This window comes from Triticum aestivum, chromosome 4D, assembly GCF_018294505.1.
Source record: "Triticum aestivum cultivar Chinese Spring chromosome 4D, IWGSC CS RefSeq v2.1, whole genome shotgun sequence".
Taxonomy (NCBI): domain Eukaryota; kingdom Viridiplantae; phylum Streptophyta; class Magnoliopsida; order Poales; family Poaceae; genus Triticum; species Triticum aestivum.
Window position 1 is genome coordinate 186,842,301 of NC_057805.1, and position 15,092 is coordinate 186,857,392.

Below are 15,092 nucleotides of genomic sequence, written 5' to 3' on the forward strand. Positions count from 1 at the left end.
TGTGCTCATGTGAACATTCGGCTGGGTCTCCAATTACTAGTGCACATACTGTTGGAAGTGCATTTGAATATTAAATATGTTATGTACTTTATTTATGCAACTTCGGTTGTGATGTAATAACACTTTGCAACTTTGGTTGTGACGTAATAAGATTTTAAGACAAGTGTTCTACTATGAGACTAATTGAGTTGTCATTGTGTGGTCTCTTCCAGTTTTTTTGATGTAACAAGATATAAGACAAGTTTTTTACTATCAGAATATTTGAGTTGTCATTGTGTGTGTGGAAAATGTCTGAACAATGTACGGCGACAACAATGTCCTCCCTCGCCGCCGACGACAGCGTGAACGATGCACCTACACCCCTGCCCCGGTCGAGGTTGTCCGGCTGGATTTGTGACCAGCCGTGAGCTGAGAGAGAGTGTGGCCGCCTATGTGCTGCTTCGATCTGGAGAGCATGAGAGAGTGAACGAGAGGAACCCTAGTAAAGCAAGCGCTAAGGCTCCTGCTTTTATATATAGTGGAGTGATTTTGTTGTACCAGCTTCAAAAAAATGCCTTCCTACGTGTACCCGCGAGTGGGTGTGAGAGAACTAGTGCGTGCGTGCATCGCTTCTCTTCATGAGAGTACAATATACTATGCCCAAAGAACGTTCGCCGCAAGAGTAATAGTATAAGTGTGTGATGTGTGAGCTAAAATAAAATGTGCGCGTTGTCTTTTGTTTTTTAGAAGTTCTGAGGGTAGGGTGTGAAGAGCACATATGTGCATGACGTCTACCTATAGATAGACGGTGGGTGCGACGTTCGAGTCTGCGAGAGGACTCGGGAGAGTCGTGACTCGTGAGGGTGCATGTGCGTGAGACAGAGGGGGGCACGTATCAATGCAATGGATGTGTCCATAAATCATTATCCGACAAACGTTCGCCACAAGCCTTTTCCCGACGAACGCCGTAAGAACCGTTAGATCGGCATCCGACAATGTCAGTTTTGCCATGTCGTTTAACAGAACAGCCACTCCGTCTACACACAAATCTTCCACGTGAGTTTTAGCAACTACCGTATGCTCCCTCCGTTCCGAAATGCAGTGCATATAACTTTATTGAAAATTCGAACCTCACAAACTTTTACCGAGTTTTCGTGTACCAAATTGCACATGTAGAATACCATGTATATATCATTTCATTCATCTTCGAGAGGTAAGTATAAAGATGGGTGAGGAGTCTACAAACAAAGACCATCATATCACCCACAGTAATTTCAAGCATCCTTTAGTGTCGAGGAATATCATAGGAACTCTATATGATATGATTTTTATAGGATTTTTTCCTTTAGAGCCAATTGGTTCATAGGAATAGATTCATATACTCCACATTTCAAAGGAAATAAACATTATATCATTTCTATAGCTTTAGAGCCACTTGGTTCATATGAATGGATTCCTATACTCCCTTAATTTCAAAGGAAAATAAACATTAGAGTATATTCAATAGAAAAGTTCCTATGATATGAACCAAATTACATCTCTTTTCTAATCCCTCCTCATAGGAATTGAGATACATGTCATCTCTAGATTCAATAGAAAAGTTCCTATGATGTGAACCAAATGACATCTCTTTTCCAATCCCTACTCATAGGAATTGAGATGCTCCATGTCATCTCTTTCCCTACAACTTCCATGTATACATCTTCTATTCCTAAATAGATAGTACAACCCACTAGTAGCTTTTTTCCAAAACATGCAACTATGGCACAAGAACTATATAGTGTGCCAATAACTTTGAAAGATGGTCGCTGGATGAAGCTAACCCGACAGTGCAGAGATAGGCAAATCCGAGCACTACTGGCCGTTGGATATCATCAACATTCCACCAGATCTGCCACATGTACAATTTAGAAGACTGCATGGTTGAGCTTAAGCATAATGCACAAACCTCAAAACACAAGCACTTCTCCTTTGTTCTAGAATCTTCTGTATCATAATTGATTATTATTTTCTAAACGAATTGCCATTATTTGTTTTTTACTTTATTATTTACAATGCACAACCCCATGAATCTTAACATTTTTATAAAACTAATTGATTTTGAATGAGATGAACTATAAGAACTAAACGAACATCTACATCATGCATATATGACTCAAAGCTTTACATGCTATAGTGTGTATTTATTCGTAATTTGGTTTCGAAATCTCATGCGTTCAATACATGTGTACCTTACTAGTTTTGAGTAGAGTAGCAAATTTCACGCGGCCCCGGGTATATCAAAATGCAGGGCCCATGCATCATTGCCTTTCGGTCGAACCTACGTCCACAATTTTTTGTACGTACTATATCTCCACTAGTCCCCGAACCCAAAATGCTGCCTCGTTCCCGTAAAACCAAGCGGCCCACACATATTTAAGGCGTCGACTCGAACCCATTTACTACGACGTGGCCCGCACGCTGTAGTACTCCTACAAACCCTACCGCCGCACTCATCATCGGTTTTCTTCAAGAGGATGAGGCAGAAGCCGATTTGTAGTGGAGGCGCTTTTAAAAAAAGGATCTGTAGTGGAGACCCCTACCCTAGGGTGCCCTAGGTAGCTGCCGCACGCATCATTGTTTTCTCTTTTCTTTATGCTCTTGCGCCCTAGAGTGAAATGATGGTTGCTTCGTCCGTCCAGCTTAATGCGGGAAAGGTGGGGCTTTGTGATTTGACGCCTCATCGCTCATTTCTACTACTGCGGCGCTACGACCGGGGTGCCTCCATTCCAACCGCTGCTCCGAACTGTAATTTGGTGTATCGCACGTGGAACAAGAGAGTGGATGAGCCACATGTCGGCCAAAGGGGTCCTGTTAAGTGTGTCGCCATTTCGTGTGCGGACTGACCCTGCTTGAGTTGCTACGCCAACACGACAGGAGCAGCCTATCACTTGGTTTTGCTCCTTGATGAATCCCGACTATATTGATCTAGAAAGATCCGTGCTGAACTACCCTCTCCGTCTCGGTTTTTTTATTTTTAGGCATCTCGGTTTATAGGGCCTGCACATAGTTCTAGGTCATCCATTTGACTAACTAAATATGAGTTACTATCTCACAAAAAGTATATCATTGGATTCTTAAGCGGGTGTAGTTGTATTTAAAAGTCAAGGGCGGGGCTTTTCCTGCGTGGTAGGCGGGGCAGTTCCGCCTAGTCGGTTCGACAGAGACGCGAGAAGACGAGGGAGTAGGCTACTGCAAACGTAGGGCTGTGTGATTTGACAGCGAGTTACTGCTGGACAGGTGGGGCCCCGTGATTTGACTTGCCATTATCATTTTAACTGCGGCGCTACGACCAGCGTGAGTCTCCCGATTCCTGACCACCTCCATACAGGTGCCTCTCCCAATGCTCCACCATGTAGTAGAGAATGGTTCTTGCATGAGAGCCCACTTCTCCACTTTTTCCTTGCCTCTCTTTCCTCCACATATGCAAAAAATGCCATATAAAGCGCACTATTGTACTTACTTTTACTTGCTCCTACAGGTGCTTAAGCTTGCCACATAGGCATAAAGTCTGATGTGGCAAGTTAATCAAGAAGAGAGAGACTAGTTTGGTGACCCAAGGAAGAAGCGGTGCTAAGCGCGTGTACCTAGGTGAAAAGACAATTTTGAGTCTATAGCTAATTAAATGAAGCAAACTTAGCAACACCATTTCATTGGAAGAGGTCACTCCTTGGCAAATGCAATAAATACTAGTACTCCCTGTGTCCCATAATATAAGAACGTTTTTGACACTAGTGTAGTGTCAAAAACGTTCTTATATTATGGGACGGAGGGAGCACGAAGAAAGAGATAGAGAGGAGTAAAAAAATACACTTATAGCCAACCTTATAGCCAACCTTGTTGTAGTATGAGTGACTAAGTGATGACTGTGTATGACATGCCAACATCAGATAGCCTAACGCACCGTGTTAAATCTCCAAGGGCGCGACCGCGCGAGCGACACGACGGTCGTGGTAGGCGCGACCATGATACGGGCTGCTGGCGGCCCTTGGATCTGAGATCAAACGGTCGCATGCTAAGTTGCTGAAAATTTGCATGATAACCCTCGAGGATAGGATATTCACCCACAGGTCTAGAATCACGCCATGCAACCGTTCGATCTCAGATCCAAGGGCTCTCGGAAGCCCGTATCATGGGAGAATGGAAAGCCACTACCCTGCCGTTCGCACGCTGGCAGTTCGCTCCTACTCGTCCCCGCACGTCCTTCAATACTACGGCGGTTCGCTCCTAGTCGTCCCATCCATTCACATTACGGCAGTTCCACTAATCCTAACCCTCCTCCCAAATCCATGGCGTCCCAAATCTCCACGATCGGCGGTGAGTACAAGGTTAGAACCATCACCGGTGATGAGTTCGACGTCATGTACACCCGTTCTTCCGCGACGGTGAAAGGATGCCTTTCTCGCTTCAGATGCATGTTCGAAAACTTAGATGATGAGTGGGTCGCTGGGCTAGATGTTGAGTACACACAGTCTTGGGACGAGAGAAGGATCTAATGGACAAAGAGAGGAAGAAGCCCGCCGTGATCCAGGTTTGCGTACATAACGTTTGCTTGGTGTACCACATATGCCATGCCGACGTTGAGTGCCAGGATTTTAAGAACTTCCTCAAGGACAAAACAGTGAAATTCGTTACTGTAGACTTTAAGAACGACAAAGAAGTCCTGGGTCAGATAGGCCTCGTTGTGGGCAACCCCTTCGACCTCCGGAAGAATCGTCTGGTGCCCTCTCGTCAGCCTTCAATGCTGACCCTGGCAGGAGCCATGGTTCATCCTTCGTACTGTAAACTGGAGAAACCTCATTACACGTTTCATCGTCATGCATGGCAGCGGAATGTACTAGATATAGACCACATCCACTATGCTGCAATGGATGGCTACCTTTGTTTCCATATCTACAAGGGTTGGATGAAGAACAACAGCCAAGTGTGCGGTTCAAGCAAAGAATTATCGGCCAAGAGGAAGAGGGACAAGGACGAAGTCGAGCACGTGGACGAGGACTCCGAGTAAGGTGGCAGTGTCGTTGCTCATGGTGGTTCTAAACTTCTAATGCAGTGTCTACCGGATTAGTTGCATAGTTTAATTTCAGGTGTGCTTAGTTTAATTTGAGGGGTGTGTTGTGCTGAGCCCCCAGCAGAACTATGTTATGTTTCTTCTCGTTACTTTAACTCTTCAGTATGTACATCCTACTAGTATTTCTTTAATAGAATTTAGCACCCCAATTAAGCACGTACTAGCTTTTTAAATAGTACTATATGCATAATTTGGCGACGAGCACTCTCTATATGTACCACCTTTTTTTAATTTCAATTTTTGCTCCATGGCGCAATCCATTGATAGTACTACTGTACAAAAGTATACATTTTTTAAAAGGCTAGAGTACTGTTCATCACATATATAGCCAGTTAAATTCCCAACCTAGAACGACGTGCATGCCATGTAGTAAACCGATACGGAGGAAGTATAGTAAAAATGAGGTGATTTTACCGAGCGATCGGCGGGGGAGCATGGCCTGTCATGCGGTCCCACGTGTCATGATGTACCAAGGTGATGCGCGTGTCCCTCTTGAGGCAGAAGCAATACTACGTGGTTTGAGATGATGGCGAATCGAAGTGTGAAATAATGGTTGCTTCGTCCGTCTGGGAAGGTGCGGCATTGTGATTTGACGTGTCATTGCTCATTACTACTACTGGGCCGGTACGAGTGGGGTGCGTCCCCCCTGCTGTTCTGCACTGTTATTTGGTGCTTGACACGTCGACCCGGTTGCTATATGTCCCACATGTCGGCGACAGGAAGTACAGAATTCATGAAAGGGAGCGTTGACGGAGGAGTATACTACAAAATTCATGAAAGGGAGCGACTTAGTTTTGGAAAAATCTGTTTTGACGGAGTACGTACCCACTAGGGTTTATAGGGCTCATCTAAAAAACATTTGTTTTTCCGTTTGATAAGTCTCAATTCTACTATACTAGTAGTAGTACCATTACATGTTGGATTTCGAGGTGCGTTAGATCACCCGACGCAAGCAGTATCAAGAGGAAACTAACCAATGCATGTACAAGTTCATGGAAATTTAGTGGTCATTCATGTATTCGTTCTAATTAATGCCTCGGTAAACATAACTTCTTGAGAAAAACGAGCGTACTAATCACTTGTGCAAACTACGAAATTAATTCGACCACTCACTGTCTACCTTGGTTGGAGAGATTTTGAAATTGAGCCATAAACTAGAAAGGAGGGAGTAGTAACTTTTGTCTCAATTACTATTTGTGGCCTTATATAGATGCAAAATGTATTTTTTATAGTGGCCTTTTATAAGTAAATGGAGGGAGTACTAACCAAAGTACGTAGTAGGGACGAGGAGTAAACGGAGGGAGTAGTAAAATTTTCTCCTCGTGCTGCGAGCCACCGCGCGCGTGGGCGAGGGAGCGGGCGTAAAGGCGTACAGTAGTAGTAGTAGTACTACTACTACTCGTAAGCAAGCTTCACCTCATCCTGCGAGCCACCGCGCCCGTGGGCGGGGGAGACGGCGTACTAAGCAACCTTCTCCTCGTTCTGCGAGTTGACGGGACACATCAAAAGTACTCCAGTGTATAGAGCCTTGCCTCTAAGGTAGGCCCCACATGGTTTGCCTGTTTTTTTAATTTAACATAACGCCTCAAGTCGCAATTTGTTTGTTCACCCGTGGTAGACGATCCTCCCTCCACCAAGTGGACAACCAGTACACGTGCCAAATTACCACGTGGGCTGCCTTTTTCGTACAGAAATGAGCTCCACTGTGTACCCGCGTGGGTGTGGTTGGGAAAGAGACGGGAGTACGTGCGCCGTGCGTGCACCTCTTCTCTTCGTGCACGTCCCCCACCTACGTGGGTGTGTGTGAGAGAGATACAAACCTAGACATAATGCACCGTCCATCCCCATGCCTCCGCCCAGTCCGACCACCAGTCACCACCACGCCCTACTCCTCCTCACCTTATCTCTCATCTTTCTCCCTCCATTTTTATATACAAGGGGCCACTATGAAAATTACAATTTGCAGATATACAAGGCCACTAACACTAATCGATGCAATATTAATGGTGTTTGCCTCGTGGTACTAGCAAAGGAGGACATTAATTATCCCTTGCATGCATGCGGGAGTTTGTAAAAAAATGCATCTTGATGTTCCGTGAATTGCACGGGTATCTTGCTAGTCCATGAAAACAACACATGGCAAAATTCCACGGCGAACGAGGGATTTGAATCTGTTGGGAGGGGCTGTTTGGATCTTGCCCGGGGTAGCCAAAATATTGGCGACCCTTTTATCCACCGGTGCCTTTGCCACCGATGAACGAGGAATGGCTCGGGTGCCCATGCTGTCATGCATCCACCAGCGCGCACGTTGGAGACGAGCTCGCACGAGCTGTGTTTTTTTGTCCCACAACGCCGCCTGAGCCGCCCGCAGACCGACTGCCGACCTGCAAATTACGCCATCCAACCGTAGCCGCACACATTATGACAGCAACTCAACCAACCGGACGAAATTCATGCAAACACGAAGACAAACTGATATTTCATATAAACAATGATAGAAATCATATAAAATACCGGATTTTCATACAAACTTGACGGATTTCATTATATTCAAATGAACTACGCGGTGCTAGTTCTGGACAACACAGGTATATAATACCTGGCCTAAATGGTCGCCCGCCGATCGATTTGTGTTCCTCATGTCCGGCAGCACGATCACCGGACTGCCGGGAGCCCCGGAGGTATATGCTTCAACGCAAAGGATGGCTCGCTTCCCCACTGCCCAACTGATATCATTGGCTAGTGCCGAAGATGATGGTGGCTGGCACCGGTTCAAGTTCATCACCGGCCACTACTTCGCCATGGCCGGCACCGGCTCGAGTTCATCCTAACATTCCCCTCTTCCGTGGAGCCCATGCGGGGTCGACGAAGGTCCTCGCAACAAAAGGATCCGGCAGGACACCTGCTGTGTACGTCGGTGTCGCCTCCCCGGTAGCCTTCATGGGACCCAAGCGGCGGCGGCCTCCCGTGTTCTAATTCTCCTCGATGATGGCGGCGGACGCGGAGGCGCTGGCCGCCGACTCGTCACTCTCCGCGCACCCGGCTTCTATCGCTGCTTGCATGGCGCGGCCGCCGGCATGGGAGTCTCGGTCACAGAAATGGGAGACGCGGTACGAGGCGGCGGCGTGGACGGCAGCAATGACGCCCGTGCGCCACTCCTCGTCGAGCTGGCCTGGAGCGACGAGTTGCTGAACCGCGCGCCGGCTTGGGACGGCAACTGGCTCCGTCGGGCGAGGGGAGGGAGGTGGATCAGTGAGCTGCATAGCTCATATCCGGCGGGCTACCCAGCCGGCTTGGATGCGGAATAACTACTCTTCGTAAGCCATTGTAAGAGTGGACAAAATGGTGGAGGAGATAGGGGAGCGGCGGAGGTGTGCGATTCTTGGCCGGCGTTTGGCCTCGTTTAAATAGGAGATTAAATAGACGGCGGACGGGAGGAGCTCGGCCGGCGTTGCGTTTAACGCCGGCCCGGTCATGAACGGACGTGTGTCCAGAGTGGGTTTCACGGCTTCCACACGGGCGGGTTTCATGGAGGCGTTTGAATGCGGCACGGGGGCGTGTTCAGCCAGGCGTGCCGCGAGTGGCGCCCTCGACTCTGACCTAGGACACCACGCGCGTTCTTCCACTGACGTGTGGGATCTTTGGGTGCATGGCCTGCATGTCAGTGACCCAACGCAAGCAGCGCACAGTAGAGGAACCTTTGGTGGGCCAGGGCGGTCAGAAGCGGGCATTTCATAAACCGATGATTGTTCATTGAGTGTGACGTCATCTTTTTCATGTAGATAAGCCTACTATCTTGACAGCCTGTTCGATACGTTGTGATTCATAAAGACCGCTACAGACATCAACGTTCTTCTTATCACAGATAAGATTGATTAATACCCGTTACAATCCATGTCCTTAACAAAGGGTGCATTCACGTATAGGTTGAGCGTGTGTCTTGCATCGTGTGCTGTGTGCATGCAGGGGTGCGAGTGTTGCGTGCGTGCAAGGGTACGTTTCAGTGTTGCATGCATGGGCGTGTACGTGCGTGTGTTTGTGAGTGCATGTGTACGTGTCAGTGTTGCACGCCAGCATGTGTGCGTGTTTACGTGTCAGTGTTGCACGCCTACATGCGTGCGTGTCTTGCATGCGTGCATGTGTACGTGCGGGGGTGAGGCTACACGTCAGTCGACTGACTTTTTCATCTCTGGTCGTTAGATTTTCCAGCCGTTGGATACGAAAACAAGGGCCTCCAGTTTATCATCAAACTCCACCCCCCCTGAGCCGCCAGCCACCACCGGCCGACCGCCCGCCCCCGCCGCCCACGGCCGGCCCGCCCTTCCGAAACCACTCCCCACCGCCGGTCCGCCGCCGCACCGGCCATCCCTCTAGCCCCCCCCCCCCCCGCCGAGCTTTTTCTCCGGGGATCCCCACCCCACCGCCCATTGAACGTCCCCCAACCGCCGGTGACTGCCAACTAGAGGTCTCACGACTTCGAATACCCACCGACCACTAATTTATTACCATTTCTGTCCTTCATATACACGCTGACGGGTGGGCCCTATGGTAATGTGCGCTGCTGAATGTGGACCGTTTGACTGGTCAATTGATTGTGTTATCAACAAATTACGGAGCTGTATGGTGAGCCAGTGACCGTATGATCACCCTAAAATGTACTCCTATTTTATTAACACAATATAGTTTCAAACTACCATTTCTTTCTTTCATATACGGGCTGACAGGTGGGCCCCCGGTTATGCGCCTTGATGGTGCAACACTAGTTGCGCCGTGTGGAACGTTTGACTGGTCAATTGATTGTGTCATCAACAAAATACGGAGTTGTACGGGTGAGCCAGTGACCGTATAATCATGATATGTATTTGTTTAACACGGTACAGACGCAAGGGCTCATATATACGCGCAAGCACTCACCGCTATAAGCGCACACACGCGAACCCTACCCCTATGAGCACCTTCGAGAGAGTGGGCCAGCATATATGATCTTGAGATTTTACGAAGGCACCATAGGTGCCTCGTAGTCGAATGGAACGTCTCCTCCCACTGAACGTACATCGCCAGAAAATAATGAAATTAACACAAGATAAATGCGAGCACCGGGACTTTAACCTTGGTGGGCTCGAGAAACCACTGTCCTCTAACCATCCAACCACATGTTGGTTAGCACGACAAAATGTATGTGGTGACCGTGAGGAGCTTATTCTGAAGTCCAGTGACCATATCGTGCTTTCGCTTCAAATACAATGACCGTAAGTTTCGTCAACAAAATACGGAGCACGCATCAAATGCAAAGTCCATCAGTGTCATCAACAAAATATGGAGACGTATCGTGAGCTAGATACCGTTGTACTATTGTATATGCTTATTTTCTTAGTGGCCGATTGCATGTGTGGTGTGGTGGGCACACCATTTCTAGTTGTGGTGGGTCAACATGAACACTCATGGGTCGGTTCCATCCCGCGCCACATATAGGTTGGACCGAGACATGTTATACGAACACCCATGTGGAGGACTCGGCGTACAACACGAAGCTACCAGAGTCGCGGAGGACTCTATCCCCACTGGTGACAAGCCGACTATATATGATTTGTGACCCTAGCCCCTTAGTATGTTATACAAGCTTGGGGGCTAGTTCGTCGATAGTATACACACACGCACAATGCCTGGTATTCACGTGTACTTTGTACACACCCCTGTCACTAATATACAGTACCAGGAGTAGGCTCTTTCTTCAACTGCAAAGGAATGATATGATGAAATCATATCTGCCGACTACTAAGAGAGAAGTGTGTCGAGGGGGCAATGTGTGCGAGAGAGGCCTGAAGATAATGTGCGTGCGGGAGACACGTAGGCACATATATGTGCGTATAGAGGGCTAGTAGAGACCGTGCATGTGTATATATGCATGTGAGAGAAATAGTGTTTTCCAACTGAGATTAGTGAAAAGAGTCGTACGTAGTAGTCAGAAAGAGAGAGAGAGAGAGAGAGAGAGAGAGAGAGAAACAGAGAGAGCATGTGCGTGAGACACCCCGACACCCTGAGAGAGATTGTGAGCATGTGTGAAAGAGAAATGCCGATGCATCTAAAGTGTGTGCACTTATGCGTTAGATAGAGAGATATATAACGCGTTTGTGAAAACGGGGCGAGGCATAGTGCATCTACGTGTAAAAGGCGGTTCTACGCATTAAATGAAAATATAAATGGCATTATTATTTTTGGATGAGATCATGAATTTTGCAAATTGCGTATGGACGAAAATCGGTCTATCGTACACCCATACTCTATTGAATTCTAGCATGTGCATGTGTTTATTTCATATTATCGATCCATAGAGTGAGAGCGGTTTGAAATACAGGCAATGGATGCTTTTGCAATTCATATATAAACATTAATTAGTGCACTCCATGTTGTTAGTGTGAAGCACTTTATACATTTGTCACTTGCATGGATACATTCCAAACTGCTAGCTACGAAATAGAATACATGTCGAATTCAACATAAAGGGGGTTTCGAAGATTCAAATTCATAGGAAGTTCATTCATCTATTTGAACCCGAGATAATGGTATTTGTAAATCAGATGTAAAAGGGGGCATCAATCTTTGTTGTCAGTTTGAACATGCTATATATATTCATACGCATATCTAACTTTTTTTTTTTGCAACCAAGGAGATTATATCTGGAACCATGCATGAACTGAGGTAAGTTGCATATTTTTTAATATATACTCGTGTACAATGTATATTCAAATGTACCCCCTCCATACCAAAATAATCGTAGCTTTAGGATTTTCAAGAGTAAAGATTTGTGAAGTTTGACAAATCCTGAAAGTTCAATTCAAGAGAACCGAAAACGTTAATGCTTCTGCTCCCAAATATTGAACGAAGCGCCAAATAGGCCTCTGGTCACCCGAAACTGCACGAGACTAATGTTTTGGTGGTAGGCAATTACTGTCCTGACTCCGGCCCGTGTAGCCTGTTGGCCCGATGTCCAAAGGTCTAAACCGGGGTAGGTTTGTAACTTCACCAAGACGCCAGTCTCAACTGCCTCCGAGAAGCATTCATACGCCGTGGGCGCCTACCCATGCGCTCGGCCTAAATCTATCCCGCCCACATTTGGGACACCTGACATGCTGTCCTACCCCCAACCTGCAATATGTCTGAAATTTTAGATGGGGGCAAAGTTTGTAACTTTCCCCAAATGTCAAACAAGCGCGTCTCAAACCGAAACATTGTTCCCCCTTAGTTCCCCGCCTCCCTCCGTTTCCCCATTCATACTCCATGGGCGCGAAAATGCCCTCTCCAACAGCCGCGAAACCTCAGCCTCCTCCGTCCTCCACCCCATAGCGGCCAATCCACCGCCGCCCTCCTCCATCACGCCGAAGCCGGTACCCCGACGTCGTCGTCCAACGCAACCAAAACCGCAACGCCCTCAAGGACTTAGCAGCTGAAGCCGAGGCAGAGCTGCCTCCACGACGCCGACGCCGACGTGTGCCGTACCAGAACCACTCCGACCACGCCGTCCTGCGCCTCACTACTGCGGCTCCACTGTCGCAACCGTCCACTGCACCAGAGCTGTTCCCGCTACATCGTCGTTCGCCCCCTCGGATCTGCTTCCCCGCCGCCGGCAGATGGCCACCGCACCACACTCAACAACTTGGCCATGGGTTCGTCCAAGGCTGCACTATCCTCCACAACTTCTGGTTTCCGGCGAACAGCTAGAAGATCATCGGAAAAACAGAAGGAGGACACAGCACTGCCAGCAGAAAGAGGTACTCCTCTTCCCTTATTCGTGCAAATCTTACGTCTCCGCTCACACCGTATTCATCCCACGAAAGAAACTAGTTGAGCGCTTCTTACTACATCTTCTTCGTGATAATAAATGCACAAGGTTTCCTCCCTTTTACTATTTCACCTTTGCTAGAGGTCAGTAGCCCGCCTGGATTTCAATTCAGGGTCAGTCGAACCGCAATTGAAAGAAGCAGCACCCGCTTAGGCGCGCGGAGCACCTAGTCCGCCTGTTCCCCGGGGAAGCGGCGCATCGGTTTCTATCATAGGGGTGTGGGGCGCAGGAGCTGCTTGCGCCCGATCTGGAGGTCGGCGGTGCTTGAATGGATGGCCGGGGGGCGGTGCCAAGCACGGCGGTGCGGTGAGGTCGAGGGGAGGGCGCAGGCAGGGGAGGAATATTGGGCCGGTGGTCGCTGGCGTTTCGAGGAAGATCGTCAACACTGACTGGCTGGAGGTAGATGAAGGCGATCTGCCCGTTCTTTGTACATCGGACGGTGCAGAAAAAATGGACTGACCTATTTGCTTTCAGTCGGCTGTTATTTTCATAGAATCCTGTAGGAATTTAGTGTGCCATGCATGTTGTAGAGCTATCATATGTCTCCCATCATTTATTTCTCACCGACCTGCTATCTGCTACCTTTACACTATACTAATTGTGCACACACTTCACCCATACTCACACTATTGTTTTTTATGCATGGGTATTTCAGACTCTGACGCAGTGTTGATGAATGCAGAAAACAAAAGACAGAAGTCGCTCCAATGTCTTTCATATGATTTCTAGCATGTATTGCTTCTAATTTGTTGAAATGCCATACAGTTTGAACTTGGCAGAGTGATATTGGTTGCATCTTTCATATGGTGTCTAGCTTGCAGTGCTTCTAATTTGTTGAAATGCCTTCTGCTTAGTTACCAGATCATAGCTATGAATATGTCACAACATCCTGTTTTTCATACATATTCCATCCTCGCATCATGTGTTTGCCTTTCATCCGAGTAGTGTTCGTCAGTATCATGCATGAATGAGTTCTGAAGAGCGAATTTTATTCGTTTTTCTTATCGGTTTGACTTCACAATGCAAAATCATTACAGCTGAAGGAAATTAGTCCAGCAGTGGATGATGGTGGTCCTTCAGAGCAACTCAAACAGGGGGTCTCTACAGATTCTACTCTGCCATCCTCCCAACAAGATTCGCAAGACAACACAAGGTTGGACAGTCAACGTAGCTGTGTAGATGATGAGCACATCTCCCCTATTCCACCATCACAGGTGCTTGCTCTAACTTGACACTATTATATGTGGTTGCATGTTGCGTATGATGTCTAGCTTCTATTGCTTCTAACTTGAATTGCATCTGCTTACTTTACACATAATGCCTGTGAATATGACACGTGTTCCTGTTTCTAGAACAGACGTGTACATGATGAGCACATCTCCCCTACTCCACCATCACAGGTGCTCGCTCTTACTTGGAACTGTTATACGTGGTTGCGTTTTCCGTATGATGTCTAGATTGTATTGCTTCTGATTATGTTGAATTGCATCTGCGTAGCTTACAACTTATACCTGCAACGATCACTTACCCATAAGACACATTTAACTTGGGACTGTGATGTAGGTTGCATCTTGCATTGTCTTCTAGCTTGTACTGCTTCTAATTTCTTAAAATGGCACTTACGACGAGACACTTTTTACCTGATAGAGTGATATTGGTTGCATGTTCATATGGTGCCTAGCTTTCATTTCTTCTAATTTTGTTGAAATGCCTTCCGCTTACTGTTTTTTCATACATATTCCATCCTCCTATCGTACGTGTGAATATGAAACGCTGTCTCTTTTTCTATATATTCCATCCTCCTATCATGCGCTTGCCTTAGATCAAAGTAGTGTTCGTCTGTATCATGCATCAACCAGTTATGCAGAGCTAATTTTATTCATCTTCTTGTGATTTTGACTTCATAAGGCAATATCAGAAAATAGGAAGGAAAAGAGTAAGTTATTAGGGGATGTTGGTGGTCCTCCAGACCGACGCAAACAGAGACTCTCTAGATTTGCCACTTCTACTGCTAATGAAGTTGAAGTCCCAAGTCTACATGATGAGTTCATCTCCCATACTCCACCATCGCAGGTGCTTGCTCTAAGTTGACAGTGTGATAATTGGTTTCATGTTGCATATGTTGTCTAGCCTATATTTCTTCTATTTTGATTAAGTTGCACG